We start from the raw sequence: 7,356 nt of genomic DNA, 5'->3' as shown, positions 1-7,356 counted from the left end.
TTAAATCTGTTGTCATTTACGGCATAAATTCCTCTTCTAAATTTACTGCGGCGTTTCTGACTATCTGGGAGGAGACTGAGTAGTGGAACGTGTTACTTTTACACATAAACGAGAACGATCTGTCACACTACTACACTTTAAAACACAGTTTATATGTAATTCATGTCACACAGTCTCATACGGAACCTACATCCGCTTTCTTTTATATACTGTATATGATAAGATACTGTCATCCCCCTTCCCTTCTGTGTGAGAGGATGAATGAGCAAATGCATTTCTAGTTGCATGCTTGAGGGTAGCAGACAAGCCTGTCTGCTAGAGAACAGTAGGACCAACGTCGGAACAGGTAGCTACGCTTTCTAAAAGCAGAGAGGTTTCTATCCTTAGTATGGTCCTGTCCGTCCGTTGTCATGTTGGTGTAGGAAGCTGCCCCTCTGGCCACATCCGTTTGTATTGGTGAGCCACCCCTCAGGAAGGGACCAGGGCAGTCTGTCCGCGGCGAGCGTCTGAAGTGGTAAGATCTCCGGCTAAGCGCGTGTCTGCCAAGTCCGTAGGACAATGGATTTCTTAAGTTCAGCCTAACTGAAAATTTAATCACCTTTATTTCAGGTTTAGCTCTAAAATATCTAATGTTATCTTAAATTGCAGCGCAGTGTAATTCTCGTGTAAAGTTCAGAATATATTCCGGTAATTGCTTTGTCACTACTTTGCGAGTAAGTGGAACCACGTGTTGATCAATAACTCTAAGTTCATCAATCTTAAATGCGAATGTGCGTGAGATTATAACGTCTCGTCTTGACAATAATTTTCAATATAGCAACTTTTCTTTATGTTCAACCCACGTGGGGTGTACTTTGAGAGACCACTACCACGTGCTTATATAATTGTTTGACCCATCAGGTTAATAGTAAGACGTTAGTAACCAGTTCGAGGTTTTTCTTTTGTAAATTGCTTTTCGATCTAATTTATTTTAATTATCAAAATTATTGTGGAGTTACACACTTTGTGTAAACCAAGTTGACCACGTGAAGCATGTGGTGTAATCATCAAAGTAGCCCTCAGCCATTCTTTTTGGGAAGATTTCACAGAGTGTTCGTATGAATTTAGTATACCAGTGTGTGGTAATTACACGACGGACAGGATTGTGCTACGAATGTAACTTCTTTGGGTGAAAATTGAATCGGTTGGTTGTGGTTAATTTTCTCTTGCATATGTTTCAACGTTCTTCGTGTGTTATTTTATGAATGCAGTGTTGTACACAGTCTGCCAATCTTGGCCCCCTATTTGATGTGTTCCGTAAGAGTACAAACTCACAGTTTCACAATCCTAAATAAGGCACCAGCTTAGTTATGACTCACGTTTAATATGATGAAATTTCAATGATCAATGTTAAAATAAATTTCCAAATATAAACTGATTTATTTCTTTTTATTTAAATTCTCTTTTATATATATATATATATATATATATATATATCACCGGTTATCGTATGCCTATTAAAAGACTATAATTCATGCTAGTCTGGTTGGGAATTTGGTAAGCTAAACTGGATTCCTGGTGAAACAGTTGCTCAGTAATGCAAGGTTAACTTCCCCAGACAGCTCACAGCTTTTAACCCGCTTTTATTGTCTATCACCACCGCTTTCATAGCAAATTAAAGCAACAAAGTTATAACCATCCGTTTGGACAGTGCGGTGAAATTTGACGATAATGGGCTATGGAATCAGACGACCGACGCGAGTGTCTTTGTTAGCAGCACGACATCGAAAGCAGCCCCCATTCTCTCTCTGCTCATCACTGTGTCGGTTGGACACAGGAAAACCGTGGCGTGGGCTGTTGAGGAACGATATCAGTTGGTAAGAGGCGACGGTAGGGTTCGAATGTGGCGCAGACCCCACAGAGTCAAGGACCTAAGTTATCTCAAGGGAGCGTGCAAGCTGGTGGTGGCTCCAGAATGGTATGGGCTGTGTTTACATGGAATGGACTGTGCCCTCTGGTCAAACTGAACCCATGATTCGCTGGAAATGGTTATGTTCGGCTACCTGGAAATACTTGCACTTAATGTTCCCAAAGAACGATGGAATTTTTTGTGGGTGACAATGCGCCATGTCACAGTGCCACAATTGTTGCTGATCGTCTCAAGAACGTTCCGACCAATTCGAGCGAATAATCTGGCCATCCATATTGCGCGACATGAATTCCCTTTAACATTTATTGAACATAATCGAGAGGTCAGCTCGTGCATAAATTCCTGCGCCGGCAACACTTCAGCAGTTATAGACGGCTTTAGAGGCAACATGGTACAGTATTTCTACAGCGGACTTCCAGTGAATAGATGAGTCCATGCCAAGTCGAGCTGCCGAACTACGCTGGGCTCAAGGAGGTCCGCTGTGAAGTTGAGAGGTATACCATGAGTTTTGTCACCTCAGTGTAATTCTTACCCACCTCACTCCCTTGAGTCCGTGCTGTCTTTTGATGTGCCCTATCAACCGATCCCTTCTGTTGGGCAAATTACGGCACAAATTTCTTTTTTTCTGAATCCGATTCGGTACCTCCTCATTAATTACAAAATCTACCCATACGATCTTCAGTATTCTTCTGTAGCATCACATTTGACAAATTGCTGTTCTATTCTTGTCCGAACTGCTTATCGCACACGTTGCACTTACCTACGAGAGTACACTCCAGACAAACACTTCAGCATCGCCTAATATAAGCTACTGTCCATTAAAATTGCTACACCAAGAAGAAATGCAGATGATAAACGGGTATTCATTGGACAAATATATTTTACTAGAACTGACATGTGATTACATTTTCACGAAATTTGGGTGCATAAATCCTGGGAAATCAGTACACAGAACAACCACCTCTGGCCGTAATAACGACCTTTATACGCCTGGGCATTGAGTCAAAAAGAGCTTCGATGGCGTGTACTGGTACAGCTGCCCATGCAGCTTCAACACGATACCACAGTTCATCAAGAGTAGTGACTGGCGTATTATGACGAGCAAGTTGCTCGGCCACCGTTGACCAGACGTTTTCAATTGGTGAGAGATCTGGAGAATGTGCTGGCGAGGGCAGCAGTCGAATATTTTCTGTATCCAGAAAGGCCCGTACGGGACCTGCAACATGCGGTCGTGCATTATCCTGCTGAAATGTAGGGTTTCGCAGGGATCGAATGAAGGGTAGAGCCATGGGTCGTAACATATCTGAAATGTAACGTCCACTGTTCAAAGTGCCGTCAATGCGAACAAGAGGTGACCGAGACGTGTAACCAATGGCACTCCATACCATTACGCCGGGTGATACGCCAGTATGGCGATGACGAATACACGCTTCCAACGTCCATTCACCGCGATGTCGCCAAACACGGATGCGACCATCATGATGCTGTAAACAGAACCTGGATTCATCCGAAAAAGTGACGGTTTGCCAATCGTGCATCCAGGCTCGTCGTTGAGTACACCATCGCAGGCGCTCCTGTCTGTGATGTAGCGTCAAGAGTAACCGCAGCCATGGTCTCCGAGCTGATAGTCCATGCTGCTGCAAACGTCGTCGAACCGTTCGTGCAGGTGGCTGTTGTCTTGCAAACGTCCCCATCTGTTGTCTCAGGGATCGAGACGTGGCTGCACGATCCGTTACAGCCGTGCGGATAAGATGCCTTTCATCTCGACTGCTAGTGATACGAGGCCGTTGGGATCCAGCACGGGGTTCCGTATTACCCTCCTGAACCCACCGATTCCATATTCTGCTAAGAGTCATTGGATCTCGACCAATGCGAGCAGTAAATTCGCGATACGATTAACCGCAATCGCGATAGGCTACAATCAGACCTTTATCAAAGCCGGAAACGTGATGGTACGCATTTGTCCTCCTTACACGAGGCATCATAACAACGTTTCACCAAGCAACGCCGGTCATCTGCTGTTTGAGTATGAGAAATCGGCTGGAAACTTTTCTCATGTTAGCACGTTGTAGGCGTCGCCGCACGCGCCAACCTTGTGTGAATGCTCTGGAAAGCTAATATTTGCATATCACAGCATCTTCTTCCTGTCGGTTAAATTTCGCGTCTGTAGCACGTCATCTTCGTGGTGTAGCATATTTAATGGCCAATAGTGTAGATCGACCATATTCCATAACTCCTGTTTTATTATCGCTGGTGTTCATCTTATAATCTCTTTTCAAGACACTATATGTGGTGTCACCGCCAGACACCACACTTGCTAGGTGGTAGTTTAAATCGGCCGCGGTCCATGTAGTACATGTCGGACCCGCGTGTCGCCACTGTGATCGCAGACCTAGCGCCACCACCAAGGCAGGTCTCGTGATACGAGAGTGGACTCGAGCCCAGTTGTACGAGAACCAAGCTACCGCCCAGTTGTACGAGAACCAAGCTACCGCCCAGTTGTACGCGAACCTAGCTATCGCCCAGTTGTACGAAGCCTTTCTCTCTCATTAGCCGAGAGACAGAATAGCCATCAGCTAAGTTAATGGCTACGAACTAGCAAGGCGCCAATTGTATCAGTGCCTATAGCTTACTAGTATTCAAGAGCGATGTATTCCAAGGAATAAAGAAAAGATAAGTAAAAAGTATCTACATACTTTTCTTCTTATTCATTCATAAGTTTTCATGTTCCAGACTTCACGCCCGTCTGCTTATTGCCGTTCGTGCACCATCGGCCACAGCGTTAGTTTAGCGTGCCTTTCTTTTGGCTACTACCGTGTGGCGTAACAGTCTTGTTACGTCACTACACTATACATATCGATCAGTTAGTCTGCCAAGTCCTTTGCTGTTCCTGACAGAGTTACTGAGTCATCAGCAAACCTCAAAGCTTTTATTTCTCCCTGAAGTTCATTCCCGTTTCCAGACCTCGTGGTTTTTTCGTTCAGTGATTGCTCAGTGTAGAGATGAATCATATTGGGGATAGGCTACAGGACTACAGCGCTGTCTCACATCCGTCTCAACCATTGCTCCATTTTCACATACATGGACCCTCATAACTGTAGTCTGATTCTTGTAAATGATTTTTGTTAGTTTTGCAACCATGACTTAGTAAAATGTAAAATTGATAGTTCCGTAGTATTCATGTTCTCTTGTTGTTGACTTGTGATGAACTCATACAGACAGTTTTATTACCTTCTTTTTTTTTTTTTCCTCACTAATCTGATGCGCTGATGCGGCCCGTCACGAATTCCTCTCCTTTACCACCCTCTCCCCATCTCGGAGTAACACTTTCAACCTACGTCCTCAATTATTTTCAGGATGTATTCCCATCAAAATCTTCACCAATGTGAATAGTCGTTTTGTTGCCACTTCCACAATGATGTTAGAAATTCTCTTGGATATATCTATCCCTGCTGCCTTATGTGATCTTAAGTCCACCAAAGCTCTTTTAAATCCTGATTCTAATACTGGATCCCCTATCCAGACGTATCTTCTCCCTCACAGAGGCCTTCAACGAACTCTTTGCACCGATGCGCTCTCTCCTCTGGGTTTAACAGTGGAATTTCCGTTGCGCTCTTAATGTTACCACCCTTGCTTCTATTGGCACGGAGAGTTGTTTTGACTTTCCTGTATGCTGAGTCTGTCCTTCCAACAATCATTTCTTTTTCGATTTCTTCACGTTTTTCATCCAGTCATTTCGTCTGACATTTATGAAAGTGAAACATTGAGTTGATGCAAATGTTAGAATATTATATTTTGTTGTTTTTCATAATCTTGAATCCCTTTTACGAATTGTTAACGCTGCGTTGTGGAATATAGCTATGTTGTGGTCGTTATACCAAATCTTGCAGTTTATATACGAAGGGCGTTCAAAACGTTTTGCACAATCCTCTCCAATTTTTTTTATTTTTTGCAGGAGGAGAATGAAATTTTTGTGAACGTACTTGGAACATTTAGCTACACATTGAACGTACTCAATGTAGCCTCCATCAGCTGCGACGCATCTGGCCCAACGTTCTTTCCATGATGTAAATGCACTTTGGTAAAATTCTGGGGACTGACTTCTACACCATTGCTTGACAGAGAAAATAAGGTCTTTCTCACTATCAAATATTTTACCGCGCAGGTGGGCCTTCAAACGACAAAATAGGTAAAAATCAGACGGAGGCAGCTCCAGACTGTAGGAAGGATGAGGAACAATTTTCCAACCCATTTTCATGATTTTCTCCTGCGTCATAAGAGCTGTATGGGGTTTGGCATTGTCATGGTATAATCTGATGAGCTGACCCCGAAGCTGTGGTCTGTGGGTCTTGATGGCACGTCGCAGCTTGTCCAGTGATAAACAGTAAAGGTCTCGGTTAATTGTGGAGCCAGGTTCCAAAAAGTCAATGAAAATGACACCACACTGGTCCCAGAAGAAGGAGGCCATCACCTGCTGTTCGTGAAAGTGTTGGCTTCTTCTTTCGACGGGAACCCGGATGACGCCACTCCATGGATCGGGTTTTGCTCTCATGTTCGGACAAAAACAACCATGTTTCATCCCGGGCAATGACGCCGTCAAAACACTGTTTCCACTCTTCAATAAAGGTCTCCGGGAGACCCTCGCACACACTCTTCCTCATCGTTTTCATTTCTCTTGTCAATAATCTAGGCACACAACGTGCACAGATTTTTCTGTGCCCTATTGACTGTACCAGTGATACCACACTACCCAATGACAAACGAGTCATTTCAGCAAGCTGTCGTGTCGTCACACATCTGTCATTTTGGATGATTTGGTCAATGGTCTCCTTATTCACGTCACTCACTGCCGTCTACCGCATCGTGGATTGTCCAGTAGAGAAAAATCACCTTCTTTAAACCTCTGCAACCGCCTCTGGATACTGCTGCGATCCACTGTGTCCTCCCCATAAACAGGGATCAACTTCCTGTGAATCGATGTGGCAGAGTCATCGCCGGCCTTGAAAAGGAACTCCATCACCGACCGTTGTCGCAACATGACATCTACTTCACGGTCCATTATGGCTCACCTGTAAATAAATGAATATACTTTTATATACCAACTGATAGCTAAATGTTGCAAGTATATCCACAAAAAATTTCATTCTCCTCCTGCAAAAAATAAAGAAAATTAAAGACGACTGTGCAAAACTTTTTGAACGCCCTTTGAATGAGTTCAGTAGACGGCCTGACTGTAATAGTGCCTCCCCCCTACCTCCTCTGAAATCTTAGTTTCGGTAAGAGATTGGTCTATAGCGTAGACCAGGAGCGCTCAACCTTTCAGCTTACCTGAGCCACCTTGGTAGAAGACGAGTATTTCTAGGTCACATGTAAAATGCTTAACACTACTAACAATAACTGCTGAGCAAAAAAATACAATGAAGAAATAAATAAAAAAATGAAAGAAG

This window comes from Schistocerca piceifrons, chromosome 3 (genome assembly GCF_021461385.2).
Source record: "Schistocerca piceifrons isolate TAMUIC-IGC-003096 chromosome 3, iqSchPice1.1, whole genome shotgun sequence".
NCBI lineage: Eukaryota > Metazoa > Arthropoda > Insecta > Orthoptera > Acrididae > Schistocerca > Schistocerca piceifrons.
The sequence above is the reverse complement of the archived record's forward strand: the minus strand, read 5'-3'. Positions refer to the sequence as shown.